Source organism: Protopterus annectens, chromosome 4.part0, assembly GCF_019279795.1.
Source record: "Protopterus annectens isolate FY-2018-M chromosome 4.part0, PAN1.0, whole genome shotgun sequence".
NCBI lineage: Eukaryota > Metazoa > Chordata > Ceratodontiformes > Protopteridae > Protopterus > Protopterus annectens.
The window spans coordinates 823801919-823827849 of record NC_056733.1 but is presented as its reverse complement, the minus strand read 5'-3'; the positions used below and the strand labels follow the sequence as shown (position 1 = coordinate 823827849).

At 43.2% G+C, this 25931-nt stretch overlaps 1 protein-coding gene across 1 annotated transcript in view; it reads right to left on the bottom strand.

Annotated features, from left to right (window-relative positions):
- The window catches only part of ULK1 (unc-51 like autophagy activating kinase 1), a 1203955-nt gene that overhangs the window by 306911 nt on the left and 871113 nt on the right, over positions 1 to 25931 (bottom strand). The gene's annotated exons all lie outside the window — the stretch shown is intronic.

Below are 25931 nucleotides of genomic sequence, written 5' to 3'. Positions count from 1 at the left end.
GACTTCTTCAAACAATACCACAACTCCTCACTAGGCACCCTGTCATATACTTTCTCTCAAAGCTGAAAAGTGTAATTTACAAAATAAGTAGCAAACAGATTAAAGGTTAAAGCCATTATATGACAACAATAACGCATCCCAAAGTATGGGTTAGAAATCATACATTCACTTCCGATGGGGTTAAGCATCTTGGTTGTACCTTGTAAGAACAGTACTTAATTGTCTCCCCAAACAAACAAGTTCTTTAAGCCTTGCTGCTTAAGTATTAATACAATTGTGATAATACTGTACACATTGTACACATATATTTAATCATACTACTGTTGTTTTTCATTTTATTTACAATAAATATAGGCAAAAAAATGCAAATGTATGCTGCTTACTCCCAGAGGTGAACGGATGCTTATGCCCTACAAGGTTTGTACAAGTTAATTTAAAATGATTTTGTACTATTTACCTGCATACTTCGTTTTTAATTCCCATCTAAGCACACTAGCATACTGTAATGTACAAACCAGGAAAGCAAGTAAAACACTGCTCGAAAAGTATATATTTTGTTCATGCTGTCCCACAGCATCAGTAATATAACAAGAAGAAAACCAATCTGTCTGTCAGTATACAAACATTTAATATATGTAAATAAAGCTCACAGTCTCTATTTGGGAATTTGGAAGAGTTTGTTCCCAATCAGTAGCAGATCATAAACCTTATTGCCAAACCATCTGTCAACACTAGACTTAAAAGGACCCAGTGCATCTGCCTTCCTTCCACATGGTGGTATCAAATTACACCCCCCCCCCCGTCCTACTATGAAAACTCACTCCCCAATGCAGTCTGTTTATTGGGACAATAGCATGTTCCACATTGTTTTTGGTGCCCCCACTGTAGGGGATCAAAACTATAACTTCTTTACATTTGAATATTACAGGATCATAGGAAGTCAGTAGGCTAATGGCCCTAAGGCCCTTGCAACTTAGCCAAGTTATTACCCTTATTTTCGCGATCAGCAACTACTGCCCCTGTCCAAGAGGGACAGAAGTGGAACCCCCGGGGTGAATTTACACCCATCCAGTTGTCCAGATTGTATTTCAACAGGGCCAATGAGGTGCTCTGTTTGACATGAAGTGGGAGTCTGTTCCAAAGGTGTGGCAACCTGTGGGAGACAAATCTTTCCCTCCAACAGGTTTTATTAATGCCACACACCAGGTTAAGGTCTTTAGAGTGAGTAACCCATGTACCATTTGACTTATGGATTTCCAATAATGCAGGGTCAGAGCTGGTCTTCTATGCAAGAAAGAGATCACCTCTGAGTAGCTTGTATGAAACAGAATAAAGTGACAGTGATTTCAGATGATCCCCATAGGACAGATGTTGAAGACCTTGTATTTTCCTTGTGAGGAACCTTTGTGGTTTCTCCAACTGCTGCACGTGGTTAGAAAGGTACATAGCAAAAGGGGCATTGTACCAATCATTGGCCTGATGAGGGAAGAGTACAGGGAAGTCATAACTTCTTTTTTTTGGAGGCAATGTCTTTACTTACAAGATGAGCAATATAGAATGCCCTTCATACCACTCTGGAGACATGGTAGTCAAAGGTAAGGTTGCTGTCAACCTGTATGCCCAGGTCTCTCACCACTGAGTGCATACTTAAAGTGTTGCTATTGATGTGGCAGTTAGCAGGAATATTGCTTTTACCAAAAGGAATGATAATACATTTTTTGCATTGAGTTTAAGGCCATGACTTTGGCACCGATCATTTGTTTGTGTAAGACACTCTTGTAGGATGTTGATGTCATTTGGAGATACTATGACCGCTCCCAGTTTGCAGTCATCAGCAAACTCTGGCAGCCACAGACCTTTAGCTTTTGCTTGTACTTCGGAGAAATAGATTCCAAATACTAGAGGTCCCAGAATTGAACCCTGTCGAACACCACTGGCAACAGGTCTGCTGTTGGAGGTGGATTCCCCTATTTTGACTATACGAGTTCTATCAGTGAGCCAGTTAGCGACCCATCTAATGACATAAGGGTTGATAACTAGCTGGGTGAGTTTGTCAATGATGCCTGAGTGGGGGATAGTGTCAAATGCTTTGGCTAAGTCCAGACAGGCTATATGCACAGATTTCTCCTCATCCAGGGCCTTAGTGACTGTCTCGAAGAAGGACACCAGGTTTAACAAGCATGATCTCGCTTTGACAAATCCAAACTGTGTAGGGTCAAGTATTTGGAAATTACTTATATCTTTGCTGATAAGGTCCATAATGATTCGCTCCATGGCTTTGCAAATAAGGCTAGTCAGGCTAATAGGTCTATAGTTCCCAGCATCAGTGGAAGCACCACCTGTGTGCAAGGGAATAAAGGTGGCTGTTTTCCATTCAGCTGGTATGAAGCTGGTGCTTAGACTGTGACTGAAAGGAGTACCAAATGGTGTTGCTAATTCATGTTGCAGCCCATGCAGGACACAGCCTGGGATGTTATCAGGTCTCATAGATGTCGTGTTTTTGGCCTTAGAGAGGGATTTACCACCTGCTCTTTAGAGATACAAGGCAGGGGATAGGTGGTAGGAATTTTATGGGGTACATGTGGTAGGGACAGGGGAGGGAAATTTTCACAAAACCTCTCAGCCAACAGGTTAGCTATGTCCACAGGTTCAGTATACGTGGTATCATTAACTACCAGTTCTGCAGAAATCTGGGCCTTTCCTTTTAGGTTACAGATGTAACTATAGAATGCCTTGTGGTTGACCGTTGTTGAGGAAGCTAATTTGGACTCATAGTTTGCTTTGGAGGACTTCACAAGAAGTTTGATTTGCTTGTTTAAGCTGAGGAGGGAGTGTTTCCAGTTTAGGAGGGCTCGCTCCCTCTTACTGTTAGACAGCAACTTCTTCCTCTTATTGTAAAGCCTGTTAATGGCAGTTGTCCACCAAGCAGGTTTGCTCTTCCTTGAGGAGCTTGTTTTGGTCCTATCAGGTACGGCCGATTCAATGTAGTTATACACGTTCATAGGTTCATACTAGGCTATCAGCCCTAGGGCATTTATAAGCCTAGCCAGAGTATGTTTGGCTTTCACCACCCATTTTAAATTAATTTTGCTATGCCCTTTTTCGAGGTTAGTATTCTGTGCCTCTGTCTAACAGTGATGCAGAAGTGATACCCGGGCTAAACCTACGATCTCCCATCCACTCATCAAGATTCCTCTTGAAGAGAATCAATGAGGGACTCTGCCTAACCTGGACTGGGATTTTATTCCAGAGTGAAGGGAGCCTCTGGGTTATGAATCTGTCCCTCCAGCATGTCCTATTTATTTCAGTGCTGAGGTTCAAGTCTCTCGAGCGTGTAGCTCGATGGGATTTGGATTTTTTGAGGTGCAGCATGTCCCTTAATTCCGGGTTGGACTTGGCTTTATACGTCAGGCACAGGTCGCCTCTGAGCAGGCGGTATGCCACTGAGTACAGCTGGAGTTTCTTTAACCAGGCAGCATATGGCATCTGTTTGAGCTCTTTGATCCTCTTGGTGAGGTACTTTTGGGGTCTTTCCAGTTGCTGTAGGTGTTTGGTAAGGTATAAAGCACTGGTGTAGAGCTGGGAATAGCTGCCAGTTCCATTTGAGGGAGGAGGTGCAGTGAAGCTATTTATATTATTCCGTAAGAGGTTATAATCTGCTTTGGAGAAGTTTTTTAGTTTAGTTGCAGCTGGGGGGAGGGGGCTCGATGTGACAGTTACTTCGAATGAGACTGATTTGTGGTCCGATATCACCAGGGAGGACCTCACAGTGGTCCCCCATATTAGTGAGCACCAGATCCAGGATGTTGGCACCCCTTGTGGGGGTGTCAACCAGCTAATCCAGGACATTGGAGTTAAAGAAGTTGAGGAATATTAAAATAGGATTGTCTCTAGCCATTCTGTAGTTCATCGAAAAGAGATGTAATCATGCAAGTCTGACTACATGAGTCTCTAAGTTAATGACAACTTTCACAATGTTTGGTAAAGAATTTGTGTACTCTTTCCAGTCTTTTAATCTGAGTACCGTTGGAACTGCAGGCTGTGACACAGCACTCTACAGATGGCCTCAGAAAGTACAGTTGTGTACACTTACCATAAATGTAGATGTTCGAGTGTATTCACTATTGCAGTCATTACATTTAGGGTAATCTGCTGGCAGGTTGCCCTCAGTCGGCCTGAATTCCAAAGTCTTGGGTCCTGCATCGGTTGCTGTCTTCTCTTCCATGACGTCAGGTCGTCAGGGGTATAAAACATGCAGCTGAGGCCATTTTCTTTAGTTTTTCTTGCTCCCGATGTCAGGTGCCCCCAAAAAGGTAGCAATATTATAAATATATATATATATATATCTATATATATATATATATCTATATATACATATATATATATATATATATATATATATATATATATCTATAAAAATGCATCAATATAAACGTTGCCTTCATCTACAAGCAAATACACCATTATAGGTTGTAGAAGATAGAGAAGGAAAGATAAACTGTAGAATGATGGGAATGGCGGGAGGGTAACCTGGACTGCAACAGTGAATACACTCGAACATCTACATTTATGGTAAGTGTACACAACTGTACTATGTTCTTCATGTTTCACTGTTGCAGTCATTACATTTGGGTAGAATCCCAAAGCTATGGTTGGGAGGCTGGAGCTAAACAGCATTAGGTGTGGCTATAAGGCCCTGCAGCACAGGAGTGGCAAAGTCTGCCTTGGACTTAGAGTAGAGAAGCAAATGGTAATGCTTTGTAAAGGTGTGAACAGAACTCCAAGTAGCAGCCACTAGAATGTCTTTGGTTGGTACTCCTCTGAGAGGCTGCTGAAGTAGCTGCAGCTCTGGTGGAATGAGACCTAATGCCCTTGGGCACAGGTTTACCATGGTGTGAGTAGCAAAAACGGATGCAGTGGCTTATCCACTTTGAAATTGTCTGCTTTGAGATAGCCTTTCCTTCTGATCCTGCAGCGTATGACACTAGTAATTGCTCAGTTTTTCTTAGAGCTTTTGTCCTGCTCAAGTAGAATGCTAGCTGTCTGTGTAAGTCCAAGGAATGCAGAATTCTCTCCCCTTTGTTCTGCGGATTCAGATAAAAAGTTGGCAGATGGATTGTTTGGTTAAGAGCCACACTGGAAACCACCTTAGGCATAAAAGTAGGATATGTCCTCAGAGACACCCTGTCTGGGTAAAATATGATAAAAGGGTCTACAGCCATGAGGGCCTGTAGCTCTGAAACCCTTCTTGCTGAAGTAATTGCTAGTAGCACGGCTGTCTTCCATGATCAGAACTTTATATCAGCGGTAGTGGCTGGTTCAAATGGAGGCAGGGTGAGCTTTTCCAACACATAAATGAGGTCCCATGCAGGTAATGGTGATCTTCTAGGAGGCCTTAGGTTTTTGGCTCCTCTAAGATACTGTATAGTAAGGGATGAGAAAACATTGGTGGCTCTGTATTGTAATGAGCCGAAATGGAAGAGGCATGCATTTTGATTGATGAGAAAGATAGGCCTTTGTCAAGCATCTCAATTAAGTATTGTAATATCTGAGGAATATGTGGTTCTGCTGTATCAGTTCCTTGTGCTTGATTCCAAGCACAAAATCTCTTCCATTTGTCAGCATAAGATTTTCTAGTACTAGGCCTTCTGGCTTCTAAAATGACATCCATCACAGCTTTACTGAGAGGTGTCGTTGATATGATTACCTTATTAGCCATGCTGCCAGGTTCAGAGTCTGTAGTTGATTGTGCAGGATCTGAGTGTTTTGCTGGGACAGTAGTTGTGGTCTTTGAGGCAAGGTCCAAGCTGGGTATTGAGACAAGTGGATTGGGTACCAGTATTGGCATGGCCAGTCCGGAGCAATTAATATCATCGTTGGCTTCTCTTGTCTGACTTTTAGGAGGACCTTGGGTAAAGAGGCAGAGGAGGAAAGGCGTAAACTGACAGGTTTTTCCAACTAAAAGATAGGGCGTCCACTTTCCATGCTTGTCTGTGATAAGTCCTTGTGCAAAATCTTTTCAGTTGATAATTTTGAGGAGAGGCGAATAGATCTTTGTCTGGGCACCCCCATTTCTCTGTTATCATGCTGAAGACTTGTGGATTTAGTTTCCACTTGTGAGGATCCATAAGGTTTCTGCTTAAATCGTCTGCCAGAGTGTTCTGTTTTCCTGGCAGGAATTGAGCTTGAAGATTTATCTGGAAGGTCAAAGCAGTGTCCCACAGTGCCATGGCTAATCTGCAAAGGGGGTATGAGTGTGTGCCCCCTTGCTTGTTTATATACCACATGACTGTGGTATTGTCCGTCTTTATCAGTACTTGTCCTGGATGAAGTAAGTCCTTGAATGCTGTTAGGGCATTTTGAATGGCTAGCATCTCTTTCTGGTTGATATGTAGATGCATTTGATTTGGTGTCCATATGCCCTGAATGCATCTTCCTGCCATGTGGGCCCCCCAGGCATAATCTGATGCGTCTGTTGTTAAGGTTTGGCTGGCAGGGGGTAGAGTGAAGGGCCGTCCCATGTTTTGGTGACAGGCCTTTGCCCACCATAGAAACTCCTGTTGCAGGCAGGGGATGAGGGGAATCATTGTTTCCAGACTGCGTGAATGCTGACTCCATAAACTTTTTAGGTACCATTGAAGTTTCCTCATATGCAGTCTTGCATATGGAATTAGTAGGATGCAGGATGCCATGAAGCCCCAAGCCTGCAGAATTTGTCTTGCAGAAAACTGGGTCTTTGTTGCCATCAGTTTGAAGTAAATTGTCAGTTGCCTTTGTTTGTCTGGCGTGAGGTAAGCAATCTGGGCAGTTGTATGCAAGCTTGCACCCAGGAATGTTATCTTTTGAGAGGGTACCAGTTGTGATTTCTTTTCGTTTATTGTGTACCCTAGGCATGCTAGAAGCCTTTTCACAAACGCCAGGTGTCGTAGAAGAGTGTCCTTCTTCTCTGCTTGAATGAGACAGTCGTCCAAGTAAGGATATACTTGAATACTTCTTTGTCTGCAAAATGCAATTACTTGTGCCAGGCAATTTGTAAAGACCCTAGGCGCAGCAGATAAGCCAAAGGGCAGTGCAGAGAATTGGTAATGCATTAAGCCAGCCTTGAATCTGAGGTATCTTCTGCACAACTGTCTTATTGGGACATGCAGGTATGCCTCTAAAGTCACCAGCCAAGCATTCTTGCCCAGCATGGGCAGAAGCTGTTGCAAAGTGAGCATTTTGAATTTTGGAATGTCCAGGTATGTGTTCAAAATCGATAAATCCAGTATTGGCCGCCAGCCTTGAATCTGAAGTATCTTCTGCATGACTGTCTTATTAGGACATGCACGTATGCCTCTTTTAAGTCTAAAGTCATCAGCTAAGCATTCTTGCCCAGCATGGGCAGAAGCTGGTGCAAAGTGAGCATTTTTAATTTTGGAATGTCCAGGTATGTGTTCAAAATTTATAAATCCAGTATTGGCCGCCAAGCCTTGTCCTTTCTGGGTACCAAGAAAGTACAGTTTTGTACCTACCATAAATGTAGATGTTCGAGTGCTAATACAGCTGCAGTAATCACGGATGGGGTTTCTGCCGTCAGGCGGGTCCTCGGTCGGCCGAATTCCAAAGTCTAGGTCCGGCATCGGTTGTTGTCGCTTTCTTTCCTGACGTCAGTGAGACAGGGGTGTATATAAGACACAGCCGACGCCATTTTCTTCAGTCTTTCTTGCCCCAGATGTCAGGTGCCCCTAGAAGGAAGGCAATACATAAATTATATATATATACATGCAATGCAATATAATCAAAAATCAGTAGTTGCAAGCAAAAATACCATAGAAGGATAACCCAATCAGGTTGTATGAGGAAGGATTAGCCCCTAGGACTTTACCAAGAGGGGAAGGAGGGAGGGAAACCTGTACTGCAGCTGTATTAGCACTCGAACATCTACATTTATGGTACATACAAAACTGTACTATGTTCATCGTGCATACAGCTGTAGTAATCACAGATGGGTAGAATCCCAAAGCTACGCACAGGGTGGTAGGCACTAGGTGAAACTGGGATGAGCCAGAATGCCCTGCAACACAGCAGTGACAAAGCCTGTTCTAGTTTTGGAGTATAAAGGCAGGTTGTAGTGTTTTGTGAAGGTATGCACAGAACTCCAAGTGGCTGCCTCCAAAATATCTTTGGTAGGAACTCCTCTAAGGAAGGCTGTAGAGGTAGCTGTGGCCCTGGTGGAGTGGGATCTGATGCCTGTAGGGACAGATTTTCCATGATAGCAGTAACAAAACCGTATGCAGTGGCCTATCCATTTTGAAATTGTCTGTTTGGTAACTGGCTTCCCTTGAGCTCCTACAGCATAGGACACAAAAAGTTGTTCTGATTTCCTGAAAGGCTTTGTTCTGTCCAAATAATAACGTAGCTGCCTATGGATGTCTAAGGAGTGTAGCAGCCTTTCCCCTTTGTTTTGAGGATTGGGGTTAAAGGTAGGTAAGTGTATGGCTTGATTTAAAGCTACCCTGGATACCACATTAGGCATAAATGACGGGTTGGTTCGAAGGGAAACCCTGTACTGATGGAAGATGAGAAAGGGCTGCACAGCCATGAGGGCTTGTAGTTCCAAAACCCTACGAGCTGAGGTAATAGCCAGAAGGAAAGCTGTTTTCCAGGACAAATATTGCAAATCTGTTGAGGCAGCTGGTTCAAAGGGAGGCAATGTTAATTTTTCTAGAATGTAATTAAGATCCCAGGCTGGTATTGGTTGTTTCCTTGGTGGTCTTATATTCTTAGCCCCTCTGAGGAACTGTCGTAAGAGTGGGTGAGAGAATAAGGGTGGATCAGTGTTGAATTCTGCAGAAATGGCTGAGGCATGAATTTTTATGGAGGAAAATGAAAGTCCACTGTTCAGCAGCTCAGCTAGATACTGTAATATCTGAGGCAAATTCAGTTTTCTAGGATCCTGGCCTTTTTTCTCATTCCAAGAGCAAAACCGTTTCCATTTTGCGGAGTAAGCCTTTCTAGTAGATGGCCTTCTGGCCTCCAAAATGACATCCTGCACCTCTTTGGGGAGCAGGGTCTGTTGTGGTGTTAAGGAATTTTCCATGCAGCGAGATTGAGTGTTTTCAGCTGACTGTGAAGAGTTTTGTAGCTGTGTTGAGTCAGTAGAAGAGGCATTAGAGGTAGGGACCAGGGAGAAGTATGCGTTAGGTTCCTCAGGAGTGGGTACCAGTGTTGTCTTGGCCAGTCTGGAGCAATCAGTATCATCTTCGGTCTGTCTGTTCTTGCTTTCAAGAGCGCCTTGGGCAGAAGAGGCAAAGGTGGGAAAGCGTAAACTTTCCATGCTGCCCAACTGAATGAAAGAGCGTCCACTCTCCAGGCCTTTGGATGAAAGGTCCTTGAACAGAACTTTTCCAATTGATGATTCCTGTGGGAGGCGAAGAGATCTATGTCTGGCCTTCCCCACTCTTGGATTATCTTTGTAAACACTTGAGGATGCAACTTCCATTCGTGTGGATCTGTCATATTTCTGCTTAGATTGTCTGCCAGTGTGTTTTCCAAACCTGGCAAGTACTGTGCTTGAAGTTCGATTTGCCATTCCAGAGCCAAGTTTCAAAGTGTCATGGCTAGTCTGCACAGGGGGTATGAATGTGTTCCTCCTTGTTTGTTTATGTACCACATTACTGTGGTGTTGTCTGTTCTTATCAATAATTGTCCTGGATGTAGGAGGTCCATGAAAGCTGTAATTGCATTTATCACTGCTAGCATTTCTTTTTGATTGATGTGAAGGTGCTTTTCCTCTTGGGACCATTTGCCCTGAATGCACCTGTCTGTCATGTGCGCCCCCCAGGCGTAATCTGAGGCGTCTGTTGTGATGACTTGATTTGCTTGAGGCTTGCAGAATGGGAGACCTGTGTTTGTTTGACATGCTTGGGCCCACCATAGAAATTCCTTTTGCAAACATGGAATTATTGGTATTATTGTTTCCAAACTGTGGCTGTGTTGAGACCATAGGTTTTTTAGGTACCATTGAAGTTTCCTCATATGCAACTTTGCACATGGGATTAAAAGAATGCAAGATGCCATGAAGCCCAGAGCCTGCAGGATTTTCCTTGCAGTGAGCCTGGTACAATTTGCTAGTATTTTGAAGTACTGAGTTAGTTGCCCCTGTTTTTCTGGCGTAAGATAGGCCATCTGGGTGTTTGTGTCCAAGTTGGCACCCAGGAAAGTTATTTTCTGAGATGGTGTTAGCCTGGATTTCTCTTTGTTGACTGTGTATCCCAGAGAATTCAGTAACCGTGTCACATAAGCCAGATGTTCCAGAAGTATGTGCTTGCTGTCCGCTTGGATCAGGCAGTCATCGAAATAAGGGTAAATTTGTATCCCTTGAAGTCTGCAGTAGGCAATTACTGATGCCAGGCATTTCGTGAATACTCTGGGCACAGTAGATAAGCCAAAGGGCAATGCAGAGAATTGATAGTGGATTGAACCTGCAAGAAATCTGAGGTATCTTCTGCAGCTTTGTCTGATTGGGACATGCAGGTATGCTTCCTTGAGGTCCAATGTTACCAGCCAAAACTCCTTGCCCAGCATGGGAAGAAGCTGCTGTAATGTGAGCATCTTGAATTTTGGTGCAGTAGAAAAGTGTTTAGGATGGATAAGTCCAAAATGGGTCTCCATTCGGTTCCTTTCCTTGGTACCAGAAATAGTCTGGAATAAAAACCTTGACCTTGTTCGTGAGTAGGTACCTCTTGAATAGCTTTCATGTCTATGAGCTTTGAAATTTGTAGTTGTGCCTCTGCCCTTTGATTGTGTGGCAGGTTTGGCATGCCTCTCATTTTTGGAAGAGTGTGAAAATGGAATCTGTAGCCTCTGTTTATAATGTCCAGGATCCACTTGTCTGTTGTGATAATATGCCAATTTCTTGTAAATAATGCCAGCTTTCCTCCCAAGGGTGCTGCCAGCTGAGACTTGCTTGGCATGAAAAGGAGGAAGTCATTGGGTTTGTTTCCTATATTGTTGTGCACTCTCTTTGCCACCTCTTGGTGCTGGAGTTTGCCATTGCCTGCCTCTATATGATCCTTGAGATTGTCCTCTGCCCCTTGTGCGCCTGTATCTACCTCTTTGGGGCTTGTCCGTGGCTGGAAAGGACCAGTTTTTAGAAGGCCAATTTCTGCTAAAACGTGGTGGTTGAACCTGTAGAAAAGCTTTGACAGTTTGCATAGATTTGGCTTTTTCTTCCATTTTCCGTAGTATCTCCTCAGCATTAGTACCAAATAGCACATCCTTTTGTAAAGGAGCATCTAGTAGTTTAGCTTTAACATGATCAGGCAAGATTTGTTCCCTAAGTCAGGCATGTCTACGAATGACTGATCCTGTAACAGCAGCTCTACTTGAGGCCTCTAGGGCATCATAGCCACATTGTAAGGTGTGTTTACCCACTTGTTCTGCACTATGCATCACATCCTGCAACTCCTTCAAATCTGGTTGTTCAGGTTGAGACATTTTATTTCTTAATTGTGATAACAGAAACTGCTGATATTTAAGCATATGGAACTGACAATTTAAGGCCCTCATGGCTAGGGTGGCGAGGTATATACCTTTTTCCCCACCTTTCTAAGGATCTAGACTCTCTTCGAAGGTAGTGGATTCTTAGCAGTAGAGGCCTTCATTCCCTTGGGGCCTTGAGAAATGGTTTCAGGGTCAGCATTATGGCTTTTGTAAAGAAATTGGTGAGAGTTAGGAACTCTGTAGTACCTATCAGGCTTGACTGGGGCAGGAGGCAGGGAATCCAGATTAAGGCAAGCCTCCGAATAAACATCATCAAGTATGTCCAAGACAGGAGGTATCGCCAAAGGTCTGTGTTGAGGTAACAAAAGAAATTCCCTAAGTCTTTTCTTGGAATCAGAAAAGTCTTGGCCTTCCCAAAGGAAGTGTTCCCTCAAGGTGTGCAAGGTTTCCCCAAAAGAAAAATCCTCTGGAGGAGATGCAGAAGGAATGGACTGCTCTGCATCAGAATCTTCAAAAGGGGGGTACGAGTGTTCCTCTACATCAGAATGTTCTGAAAAAATGGAGCCCTGATCAGAACAGGGAGGATCTTCCTCCACTCTGGGTCTCTTGTCTGGAGGGGGTTGGGAACCCCTGATAAGAGTAATTAAATCCTCAGCCATTTTTAGCATCTGCTTTTTAGGCATGGGGCCTGAAGATAGGCCCTGTGCAACAGGCCTCTTGGGATGCATGGCTGATTTGGACTTAGTAAAGGCCTTAATGGAAAAGGAAGATGAGGGTCTAAAGACACTATGGGTGGAAGTGGACCTGTCCACATTAGGAGGCTCAACGCTCACAGTGGCTTCGGTGGTTGTAGTCTGGGTATGGGCCGAGGTACCTGCGGTCTCGGTAACAGAAGACACCGCCAAAGAAGTGTCGTTGGTAGTCAGGGGCTGCATAGGCGTCTCGCTGAGAACCGGACCACGTGTAGCCGGTTTTGGCGTGGTGTCGGTGGAGACCGCGGACCTCACGTGTCGGTCCTTGTCCTTGCGTTTTTTGGACAAAACGGTAGTCGGAGTCTCCGACATTTTATAATCAAAGGCTTTACCAAAAAAGTGTTGGGTGAACTCCGCCCGATGCTTAATAGTGCGTTTATTGAAAGTAGCGCAAAAGCGACAGCCCGAGACGTCGTGGTCTGGGCCTAATCAAGGTATGCAGAGGGAATGGAAATCCTTATGCGGTATTTGCTTCCCACAAGAAATACAATTGTTAACTTTTTCTGACATCGGTCTGAGGCAAGAAAAGATTCCCCAATGGGGTACTTTGCTTTAAAGAAGACTTCGGTTTCCAATTTTTCGTAAATTCAGGAGCTGGCCGACCGGCACTTGCGAACTGCTTCTGCTTCGGCCACCGCGCAGCAAAAAAGACTGAAGAAAATGGCGTCAGCTGTGTCTTATATACCCCTGTCTCACTGACGTGAGGAAAGAAAGCGACAACAACCGACGCTGGACCTAGACTTTGGAATTCGGCCGACCGAGGACCCGCCTGATGGCAGAAAACCCATCTGTGATTACTGCAGCTGTATGCACGATGAACATCAGTCTTGAGTAAAAACCTTGTCCTTTTTCCTGTTCTGGTACTGTCTGAATGGCCCCCATATCCATGAGGGACGTAACCTGTTTCTGTGCCTCTGCCCATTGGTTTTTTTGCAGGTCTGGCCAACCATTTGTCATTGGCAGAGTGTGGAAATGGAATCTGTATCCCTGTGATACGATGTTCAGTACCCACTTCGCCTGGGTTATTAACTGCCAATTTTGAGCAAAAAGTGCTAATTTTCCCCTATGGGTGCTGACAAAAGATAAGTGCTTGGTCTAGGCAGAGGGAAGTCATTGGGATTGCTTTCTGTAGGTTTGCACTTTATCTCCTCCAGATTTGGAGGTGGATGCGCCCCACTGCTTTGACCTGTATGAGTCTTGAGCTTGGTACCTGAAACACTTAGGGCGTCTGGATTTGCCCCTTTGAGCTCTGTCTGACACAGGAAAGGACCAATTTTTTGTAGGCCAGTGTCTACTGAATCTAGGTGGCTGCACTTGTAAAAAATCTTTAACAGTTTACATATACTTAGCTTTGTCTTCCATTTTCTTTAAAACCTCTTATGCCTTAATACCAAACAGAGAATAATGCTGTAAAGGTGCATCTAGTAATTTAGCTTTAACATGATCAGGCAAATTTTGTTCCTTTAAACAGGCATGCCTCCTAATCACAGATCCAGTAACTGTGGCCCTGCAGGAGGCCTCTAAAGAATCAAAACCACACTGCAAAGTATGCTTTCCAACTTGTTCAGCTGCATGCAATACTTCCTGCAATTCCTTATTATCTACACATTCTGAAATCAACATCATTTTCTGTTTCAGCAATCCCATAACATGTTGTTGGTACTTAAACATATGAAATTGACAGTTTAAGGCCCTGATTGCCAAGGTTGCAGATGTATAAACCTTTTTCCCCCCATCTGTCCAGCGCCCTGGAATCTCTGTCGGAGGGGGTATGTTTTTTTGCCGTTGCGGCATTAACTCCCTTTGGACCCTGTGAAATAGTTTCAGGATCAGCAGCAGGGTTTCTAAACAAAAATTTATGAGAGTCAGGGACCCTGTAATACCTGTCAGGCTTACTGGGGAGCCGGAGGTAAAGAGTCAGGGGTCAGGCTTGCCTCTGAAAAAACATCATCCACAATGTCTAACACAGGGGGAATGGCTAAAGGCATGTGCTGAGGGAGAAGGAGGAAACCCCTGAGCCTCTTTTTTGATTCTGAGAAGTCTTGACTCTCCCAGTGAAAATGCTCCCTCAAAGTATGCAAGGTTTCTCCAAATGAATAATCCTCAGGAGGAGATGCAGATGGAATAGACTCCTCAGCATCAGAATCCTCATAGGGAGGTAAAGATAATTCCTGATCAGAAGAGGAATCAGAAGAAATAGAAACCTGATCTGAAGATTCATAGTCATTGTCTTGTCTAGGCCTCTTATCTGGAGGGGGATGGGTACCCCTGATCAAAGTAATAAGGTCTTCAGCCATTTTGATCATCTGTTTTTTAGGCATAGAGGCCTGTGCACGTGGCTCAGGCATCAGTTTTTTTAGTTTTAGAAGGTGTCTTTGCATTTCGTTTTTCATCTTTCGTTGGTTTGATGTAAAAATGCTGAGGTCTGAATATACCCTCAGAAGCCAGTGCCTGCTCAGCGGCTCTGGACCCATCTGAGAGAGATACATCCGTCGGTCCAATACCTTGAGTATCTTGTGGCATGCCTGACTCGACATGGGTGTCGGTAGAGGCCTGCGATTCGAAGGTAGTGGGTATCTGGGGCTGCGAAAGCACCTCACTGAGTACCGGCGAACCAGCGACTGGCTTAGGAGAAGCTTCGTCATCAGTTTTGGATCTCGACTGCCTTTCTCTGTCCTTTTCTTTGCGTTTTTATGTACTCCGGTAGTTGGATTGCTATCCGACGAGATCTCTGGGTAGTTAAATCTGTTGCCAAAATACTTAGATGCAAAAATATACCGACGCTTAATAGTGCGTTGGTTAAATCTAGCACAAAACATGTTGTGGTCAGGGCCTAGGCAAGGAATACAGTATAAATGGAAATCCGTATGAGGTATTTGCTTCCCACAAGTAATACAATTATTAACTTTTTCTGACATCGGTGAAAAGCAAGAAAAAGGTTTCCCCAACGGGGTACATAGCTTTATTGAAGACTTCGGTTCTGAAACTCAAACGCGAATATTTCAGTAGTCGGACTGACTGGCACTTGCGAAATGCTTCTGCTTCTGGCACCGTGCGGCAAGAAAGACTGAAGAAAATGGTGTCGGCTGCATGTTTTATACCCCTGACGTCATGGAAGAGAAGATAGCAACCGACGCAGGACACAAGACTTTGGAATTCAGGCCGACTAAGGGCAACCTGCCAGCAGATTACCCTAAATGCAATGACTGCTACAGTGAAACACGAAGAACATCTGCTTTAAACACAGTGGGTTATGGGCTGAACTGTTAATGATAATCACCAGGTAGCCATGGGTTTGATTCCCTTAGTCTCCCCTTTCACACTGTGCAACTCTTGAGTTAATTCACATAACAAGACAGAGCTTCTGAGTGAAACTTAACGAGCAGCACATGGGTGCAGTGGTATAGCGGTTAGCATTGTTGCCTCACAGCAAGAGGTTCTCCTGTTCAATTCTCGTCTGGGGTGCCTTCTTTGTGTAGTCTGCATGTCCTCCCTGTGTTCGTGTGGGTTTCTGCCAGGTGTTCCAGTTTCTTCCCACATTCCAAAGACATGAAGCAGGTGGACTGGACACTTTAAATTGGCCCTAGGAGTGTGTGTGTGTGTGTGTGTGTGTGTGTGTGTGTGTGTGTGTGTGTGTGTGTGTGTGTGTGTGTGTGTGTGTGTGTGTGTGTTTTAAGCATGATCTACCGTGGCAGGGCTAGCAACCCGGCGGAGTGAACACTGGCTCTAGATGATTGTCACTGTTGAAGTGACACCCCAACCCCATGTGCAAAAATGGCAAAAGGGGTTGAGGATGGACAGACATGTGACTCAAGCCAAGTTAGTAGTTAAAACAAAAATCAAGTAAACTGTCCACTACAAATATTAGTTACCTGAAGTAGTTAGAGGTCAATTATCAATAAAAATAATCTCCCCATGTATGTCTGGAGTTGGCTGAGCTGAAAATACTTACATAGTGTGTAATATTGTAATCCACAATGTTCAACACTGACAACACTGTTGCAGTATTTATTTGGGTCCTGTCTCAGTGATCAGACAGCTTTTAAAGGTTAAAGCTTAAAGGTGCCTTCCATGCACTCTGTCAGGAGCTTGTGCAGAGCTCCAATATAAATACAGTGACAATGACTGTAAAACTGTTATCAAATAGCAATCCTTCAAGGCTGGGTATAAGTCCCTGTTGGGGAAAATACTTCCACTAAAATTACTCTTCTAAGGAAAATTATTTTTCAGACTAAAATGTTATCTTTGCTAAGAAACAATGTGTTCGGACGGTTAACTGCATTTTTATGGGAGTTTGTACTCAATGCTTATGTGAACTTTGTGTTAAAAAAGTTCTATTTTTTGAATAAACTTTCCTGCAGGTTTCACAGGTTTGCGTGTTTGAGGCTTCCACATCAAGCAGAGTACCTTTTTAAGTGAAACCTGGATAACTGGATGGGAAACAGAAAATATAACACTGGGATTCCATCTGTGTCCCTGCTGGACAGGGGCATTGGGTGCTGATTTGTCAAAACATGGGCTAAAACTCTTGGCTAGGCTTATAAGGGCCTGAGGGCCAGTAGCCTAGTAACCTCCTATGATCCTACTATGGGTTGGTCATTTTCCAGGAAGCTTACCAGGAAAATTGAACGCAGTGAGGAAATCTTGTCATCTCCTGTTTCTATTTATATGGACAGGGAAGACTTGCAAAATAGCTCATTTCTGCCTTTTACTTGCCTTCTACTTGCTTTTCAATAGGAACAGTATGAAATGTGTACTGGACATAAAAAGTATTATGGTTTATTACAGCTGGATATGCCTAAATCTTCAGCTGACCCTTTTGTTTTGCGTACATTAGTGAATGTTCTTCTCACTGCATTCAGTCAACCTCATGTCCCCAGGTAGTCTGACAAGTTATACAGGGTTTCTCAGACTCAAAAGTACTTGTTTTCCAGTCCTAAAGCAGATCCAGCAGTAATTTCATTATGTAAAACTGCTTCTGATGAACAGTTGCTTGCTGCTAACCCCATTTCCTCTGATAAGGATGGAAAAGCTTTTAACAAGTTAGAGAAGAAAGTTTATTTTTCTGCTATGTTAATCTTCAGGGTTTGAACCTACCAAGCTCACAAGTTGAAGTGTTTACTTTTGTCTTCTGATTACAAGCAGAAGTTAATAGTTAACATTTCTTGCATGTCTCTAACATCTGCTTCCCATGTTACTAAGCAGGTTTTAAAGTGTGCTTATAATGCTACTGACTCTTCCTCAAGAGCTGCTGCTGCTTCTGGGTCAGTAGAGTCTATGGTTAATCGCTGAAAGGACTAACCATCGAAAGGCACATCATCAAAATCTAATCGTCGAACATCCATCCACTGAACAAGCACTTCATCGAACCTGTGAGAGTGGGAAAGTAACTAGTTGGCCAACACTTCCCTGTCTCACTTTTCTCCACTGTAATGCGACCTCAGAGTTGGTATATATAGGTGGGGGGCTGAAGCCCCCCACATGCATGTGTTTGAAATACTGTCATTTGTGAGATGGGGAAGTGCTGACCAACTAGTTACTTTCCCCATTTCACAGATGGATGTTTGACAATTAGATTTTGATGATGTGCCGTTCGATGGTTAATATGTTCAATGATTAACCATAGACCTCGGTCAGCATTGAGAAGACTGGCTTGGCTTCATTCTCAAAACCTTCAAGATGTTAAACTTAACTTTAAATTCTCCTGTCCCTTCTTCAACTGAGATGCCCAAGAGCTGTAAAAGGGGAAAGATGACTCAAGCAGTGACCCAAATATTCCAACCTTCCTTTTTCAAAGTAAATAAAAAAGTTCCATTCCTCCTCAGATCCCTTTTCAATAATCAATTTAAGCAGTAAGATGAAGACGTCATTAAACAGGATTTTAAAAAGCAACTGCACAGAGGCTCAAAAAAGAAAAGAAAAGCTTCTAAAATCAAGGAGAGCCCTTGCAGTCAGCAAGACTACTTGCCTGTTCTGCTCCCCTTCCTACCCTGGCAATCTCTAAAGATCCCTGAGGCTTCATCTTCCCTGGTGACACAAGACTGTGACAGATGAATGGGTTTTAAATGTAATTCAGCAGGGGTATACTTGGCAATAGGAATCACTTCCCCATTCCAGAGGATTTCTCCTTGTGCTGTGAACCAAGTTTCTTAATTTCCTCTCTTTCTGAATCAAATGTTTGAACAGGATGCAATAGAACAGGTGCCCCCATGTCAGAAGTGCAAAGGCGTTTATTCAAGGATGTTTCTGGTATGAAATGAGACAAGATCTTGGAGGCCTGTGCTGAGACTTTTCTTTCTAGAACTTTTTTATCACGATTCCAAACTTAAAAATATTTTCCCTTCATTACTTTTTACCTCTGCTCCCTTCTTTGAAAGCTTTCATGGTAAAGTTAGACTTAAAGGATGCTTATCATATGCCCACTGCCAAGTTGTTCAGATATTTGTAAGATTTTACTGGGTCTGGCTCACATTATCAGATCTCTCTCTTATCCTTTGGTCTTCCCACCACACCAAGAATGTTTATAAACTGTCTGGCAACAGTAATTGCTTATCACAGACTAAAAGGCATCTATATCTTTTCATATGTGAACAACTGTCATACCTTTGCAGGCTCTTTGTCCAGCTGTCAAAATTATTTAACAGAATCAGAATCAGAATCTTTTACTCAGTCTGTTTTCCAAATCAACTTACAAAAATCTTCTCTTGTCCCTTCTCACAGAACTGTATTTCAGGGATGTCTGATAAGATTCTGCCCTGGGAAGAGCCTTTCTTTCGCCAGACAAAGTAGAGATATTGCAACACTTCTTCCTCAGTTTCTTCATTCAAACCTAGGTATCCACAAGTAAATTCTCAGAACATTGGAGTACATAGCATCGATGATCCTCATGTAAATTCTCAGAACATTGGGTACACAGCATCGATGATCCTCATGTAAATTCTCAGAAAACTGGGGTACATAGCAGTGATGATCCTTACACTTCCCAAGGCCAGACACCATGAAAAAAATCCAATGGTAACTTAGGTCAGAGTGGACTCAGCATCATCACCCTCTATCTTTTCAGATCCCGTGTTTTGGGATTTTTAAGAAGAGTGATTTTCTGGGGGGAGGTAGGATTGCTTGCATTCCTCACCCCCCATTTCCCCTTTACACCCTTCTCCATATTATTATTACAGATGCTTCATCCTTACCCTAATTTTTCACAAAGATGGAATTTCTTTGACAGCCCTTTCATGTTTAAACTGGTCTCAGGTTTACCTTAAGTCAGCCTACTAATCTTTCTGTCTTCTTCCCTGAACCAAAACACAAGGGAAAAAAGACTCTTCACACTCTAGATGTCTACAGGCAGCTCAGATACCATCTAGACAAAACCAAGCCTTCATGAAGGCTGACCAGATGTTTGTCTCCTATGAAAATAAGAGGATAGGGTCACCAGTGTCAACACAGGCTATCTTCAGATCCTGGTCTCATGCTATTACTTTTCGTTACACTCTCCATTATAAGCCTCTTCCATGAAAGGTTACAGCCTATTCCTCAAAGGTTTTGGCTTCTTCTGTGACCTTCTGGAAAGGGATGGACTCTGAAGTATCCTAGAGGCAGCAACTCGGTCCTTTGTGTGTACTTTTACAAAGTACTACAAACTGAATTCCTTTTCTAGGTCTAGAACAGGTTTGCTGGGACCATTCTGCAGGTGCTCCTAGATTCTATATTTATTATTTTCTCCTCCTTTCTTACCTTCTAAACTATGGTAATCAACTCAAATACCTTATGCTACTGCAACAGTGATTTAAATGTTGAACGCAGCACAGTTGTGTAACTAAAGTTATCATAACAGTAGATGTTCAAATAGATCACTGTTGCAGCAGCCTCCCTTTCTCCCTCCAGCCACTTTATTTTAGCTGTTTTTTCCTTTTTACTGCCGTGGTGTACATGAACATAACCTTATGTACATAGTTTACTGTTGGGTTTGTTTCCTAGCATTATCATTTCAGGGCAACTGCCTCTCTTTTTTCTAGGTAAACAGATCTGAGTCTTTTAGTACTCTTGTCATTAAACTGAAGTTCCCATCAACCTCCTGACAGAGCGTGTGGAAAGCATCCTTAGGCTTTGAAAGCTGGCCAGCCACTGGGCCTAGCACAGTAGCTTAGGATACTGAAACAGCAATCTACTGTTATGTTGACTTTATGTACACAACTGTAATTTTTTCGTCATGCTACTATAACACAGTTCAAAGGTCATGAGAAATAATCTTCTCCCCTGTGTTAGAACAGCAGTTCAAAAATTCTTGCCAACAATTTAATTCATGAAAAGAATATAACAAAAAGTGCAGAAGGCATGAGGTACAGTACTGTGCACATGCATAACAAAGGTGTCTGCTATCTCCCTACTCAGAGCCTTAGGAAACATTCAAATTCCAGTGAGCATCATGCACATACAATCTCCTGTTGTAAAATGCAAAAAAACAGCTGTGCAGTCAATACTCCCTGTGATTTTATTCATTCATGGTAGACTGCACAACATTATAATACATCCTGTAGCCTCTCCATTGTCACCTGCTGCACAGGTATGTTCAGCAGGTGTTGTATAAGCTGGACTTGATCCCCCTGAGGCATTCTCTGGCATTTTGGAACAGATGGGAATTGCAGCCTGTATCCTCTGGATACAGTCTCGAACATCCATTTGTCTTCTGTCATTATTGCCCAATTTTCTGCAAATAAGAGTAAGTGAACAGCTCCCCCCACCCCAGTCTAAGGGCTGGGGTGGTATATTGGTTAAAGGGGGAAGAAAGGAATACACTCATAACTTCTTCTAGTCTATGCCTGTACCTTAGCGCTGAGGGTTCCAGGCTTCTGTTTTCTTTTTTTTTTTGAAAGGTTTTCTTCCCTTTTGCCTATTGCTCTTCAGTCTGGCAACGATAGATGAGTGAATGGAATAGCTGTTTAACTGACTTCAATGTTTTACAATTTTCCAATGACTTCTTTAGCACTTCTTTCAAGGAGGGGGTTAAAATACTTGCTTGGTCATGCATTGAGAAAATGTCCTTTCACATCCTCTGCAGTTTTTTTCATCCAGGTATGTTTCTTAACTGTTAGCTCTGTAGCAACAGCCTTGGATGCTGCATGTACTGCATCAAAGCCATATATTTAATGGAATGTCTGCCCACCTCCATTCTTGTTTGGACCACCCTCGCAAGCACTGCCTTCTGGGCAGTGCCATAAACATATACAACTGGCAGAGAACATTACTCTGATATTTAATACTATGAGTCGGACAATTCACACTCCCTGAAGGCTGGGGTCGTTGACATTTACACTTTCTTCACAAAGCAGTCTAAGATCTTACTTTTCCTGTCAGTGGGAAGAGTATTTTGCACTCAAACCAACCTATGCCTCATGTAAGCATCCAAGGACACCATTGTTAGAGCTGCCACTAGATTCTTACACAAATCATTTTTGAAGGATCTTGGACCCTGTAGAACCAGTCAAGCTTCCTGGGAGCAGATGGTTGGAAGACTGGTTTCAAGGATTCTGCACTAAAATCCTTAAGAACTATAGGACATGTTAGTGGCTTTGGGGTTTCCAAACCCAAAATGACTGTGTATCTTTTTTGAGGGCATCAAAGGTCTCCCTCTCGTCCCATTTAAAGTTATCTTTCATTAAAGACAGGGTTTCTCTAAACAAAACATCTTCTAGTAGATATCTGAAAGAAAAGGTAACCTCATCATCCATATCATAGCCCAAAGGGAAGAACACCACAAACCTGTAACTGAGCTCTTCCTCCCCTTCAAAATCTGAATAATTCAGCTTTCTTTCGGGAATCATCTGCTTCTTCCTCTTCTGAGAAAGGATTACCAGAGATCAATGGCTGAACTGTTGCGGCCTGCATATTTTCAAGAAAGGAGATAAAATTTGAGGCACTGCTTCTGCCTATCCCAAAAGGGTGTTTCTGGGGGTGGGGACTAGATCCAGTGACTTGGCCTTTCATCTGGTTACCACATGATGGCAAGGAATGCATAAGAGTAGGTGCCTGATCCCTAGATGCCTTGTCTCCATATGATGTAAGACACCACCTCAGGTATCAAGACTCACAGCCAACTGTACTGTACCTCAACATTACAATTCCAGGCATCCTCTTTCACTAACACTACAGGGATATCTCCTCCTCCTGCCAGTGCTACCTTGAAACAAAAGTTTTGGAGTCGGACGCTTTGGAGCTGGCAACTGATCAGCCCACAACTTGTACTTTCGAACTAGGAGTGATTGTTGGTGGCCAAAGACATGGCTGTCTCCGGACATGTAGCACCAAATGCCTTGGTAGTAACAAATGTTATGGCTGGGGGCTGCGCAAGGACTTCCATGGACCCAATGCCCCTGAGGCCTACAGAACCAGCCAGGGTGGTAACAAAGTCCCTGATCTCCTGCTTAATGTTCTCCTGGTGGGCCAGTTTCTTCTTGACAGGGACTCCTGGGATGGATGCCTGCTGGGAGTCATTTAGGAAGAGGGTCTAGTGGGTAAATGACTGTAGATTCTACCTAAAAAAGTAGACCTGGAAAACTTGCTGTCTTCTTCTCAAGATTTTCTTGCTAAAGGTAATACAGAAAATAAAACAGGACACATCTAGGTAAAAAATGCACTCTGAGTGGAAGTCTTTATTTGGGAATCTGGTACTTACATGTACATGTATTCATTAACCGCACTGCAGACATACCCCAAATGGACAAATATCTACGGCTGCCAGACTGGACTCAATAAACACTTTACTAACAACATGCAACAAAACAACAGTGTTAAAGGAAATGGACAAATTTCCAGAGGGAAACTTATCTGCTCAGTTACTGATCATCATGAACTAAATAGCTAAACAACATGGAGTAGTGTTACTATATTACAACAAGGAATAGTTAAAATTTTGGAAGCTGACATCCCTCTTTACACTGGAAATGAGTGGATGTGTCTGGAAAGAAAAAGTCAGCCTGGTTGGCTCGGGAAGTTAGGCTGGATGATGGACTTTGCCTCCAGTCGAAGTTCTACGGGCTGTGACTGTAACACTGATCAATATGAAGAGCATCAAGCAGTGACCACTCTCTCAGCATTTATGACAATCTGCTGAACCCATTAGGGGCTGCTGAAAATAATGATGACCAACGATATCAATTTACAAAATGGACGGAATCTTATCAGATTCATTGTCTGAAGAAAATCACCTGACTATGCTACAAATCTCCAAACACATCAAGTTGAATAAGGGAAATGGTATGGCATAGCCTCTGGATATTATCTCTCTCACACATTTCTTTTTTTTTTTCTTCTTGAAATGTATACATCATTGTTCCAGCCACCATAGGTGACATAATGAACTGCCAGACAAATACGTTTCAGGCTGAGGTCTAACTTACCTGTGAGGCAAATGTATATCAGGATCCACACATGCATACTGTTTCAGTGGACAGCAGGACTCTCCATTTGTGGTACACTGATAAGGATGAAACAAGTCTCCAGGTTGTGGAGTCTGTCTTATTGGCCTGAATGTGTTATTAAAAAAAAAGTGTGTCACTGTGCAATCATAAGTAAGTGTGATGAAAAACGTTTTGTGTTTTTTTTTCCCCAAGGGGAAAACTGCATATCTTACATGATACTTTGATAAGGTTCATAGGTGTTTAAGGTTCATAGGTGTTTATTAGGCTAACACCCACAAGGGCCTTTTTAAGCCTAGCCATGATTCCCAAATCTCTGATGAGTTCTGATACCCTTGACGAGTGTAAGCATGGGCCTAGGAGATGAACTATTTACAGGTTACTTATTTGCATCAGAGTCATAGGTGCCAAACCAGGGATGAATTTCTGTTTTCCCATTCAATTGTCCAAATTGCACTTGAATTGGATTAGGGAGGAACTCTACTTCACATAGATAGGGAGCCTGTTCCATAGATGGAGTAGTCTCTGGGATACATACCTATCTCTTCAGCAGGTCCTATTTATATTACAGGCAAGGTTTAAGTCTTTAGAACGGGTAATTCTGGTACTGTTTGTTTTGTGGATATGCAGGAGGTCCATCAGAATGGGGTCTGACAATGCCCTGTATGCCAGGCATAGATCTCCCCTCAAACGCCTCTAGGAGACAGAATACAAGGATAGGGCCTTGAGGCAGTCTGTATAGAACATATTACTTATGCCCTGTATTCTTTTAGTGAGGAACCTCTGTGGACGTTCCAGTTGTTGGATATGTCTGGTTAGGTACATACCAAAGGGGGCATTCTACTCAATGATAGGTCTGAGGAATGCCAAACACAGTGGAACAATGTTATATTACAGGCAAGGTTTAAGTCTTTAGAACGGCTAATTCTGGTACTGTTTGTTTTGTGGATATGCAGGAGGTCCATCAGAGTGGGGTCTGACAATGTCCTGTATGGCAGGCATAGATCTCCCCCCAAAAGCCTCTAGGAGACAGAATACAGGGATAGGGCCTTGAGGCAGTCTGTAGAGGGCATATTACTTACGCCCTGTATTCTTTTAGTGAGGAACCTCTGTGGACGTTCCAGTTGTTGGATATGCCTGGTTAGGTACATACCAAAGGGGCATTCTACTCAAAGATAGGTCTGAGGAATGCCAAACACAGTGGAACAATGACTTCCTTGGACTTAGATGCCATACCTTTGTTTATAAGTTGCGCAACATAGAATGATTTCCTCACCACTGTAGACATGTTATGATCAAAGGCTAGATTACTATCTATGTGTGTCCCTAAGTCCCTGACTACTGGGTCAACTCCAAGGGGCGTGTTACCAGGGATGGATGACTTCCCAAAGGATACTATTATGCATTTCTTGGCATTTAGTTTTAGTCCATGACTCTGACACCAGTTGTTTGTCTGTGTCAGCCCCTCCTGGAGAACATTTGTGTCAGTGCGAGATTCAATGACAGCTCCTAATTTGCAATCATCTGCAAATTTAGTCAGCCAGATACCACTGACATTGGCCTTGACTTCTGAGAAGTAAATGCCAAAAAGGAGCAGTCCCTGAGGGACTCCACTTGTGACTGGCCTCTTTGTAGAGGTGGACTCCCTAATTCTAACTTCCTGGGTCCTGTCTGTGAGCCAGCTGGCTATCCACTGGGTGACATATGGGTTTGTACCTAACCTCTTGAGTTTGTCAACAATACCTGAGTGCGGTATTGTGTCAAAAGCCTTGGCCAGGTCAAGGTAGGCAGTGTGAACGATTCTGCCCTCATCCATTGCTTTGGTGACCTTCTCAAAGAAGTCCACTAGGTTGAGTAGGCATGACCTACCCTTGACGAAACCAAAGTGGGTTGGGTCCAGTGTCTGGAAGTTTACTATATCTCTATTGATCATCTCCATGATAATTCTTTCCATGGCTTATTCATGAGGCACAAAGCCTGTTTGGGGGCTACATTTAAATAGTAATTCCAGAGGCCCTGACAAGTCATGTTTCATGCTGTTTAGAAGGCATTGTTGGGGCCCACTGAAGCAGTGTTCTTGGTCTTAGAGAGAGCTTTAAGGACCTGTTCCCTAATGATAGTAGGGGGAGTTATATTTGATGATATTTCCTGAATTTATCATCCAGGAGGTTTGCTATATCTTCTGGCTCAGTATAGCTGGCTCCATTTACAATGAGCTCTGCACACAATTGTGTATTGCCTTTGAGGTTGCGGACATAGCTAAAGAATGTTTTGTGGTTGT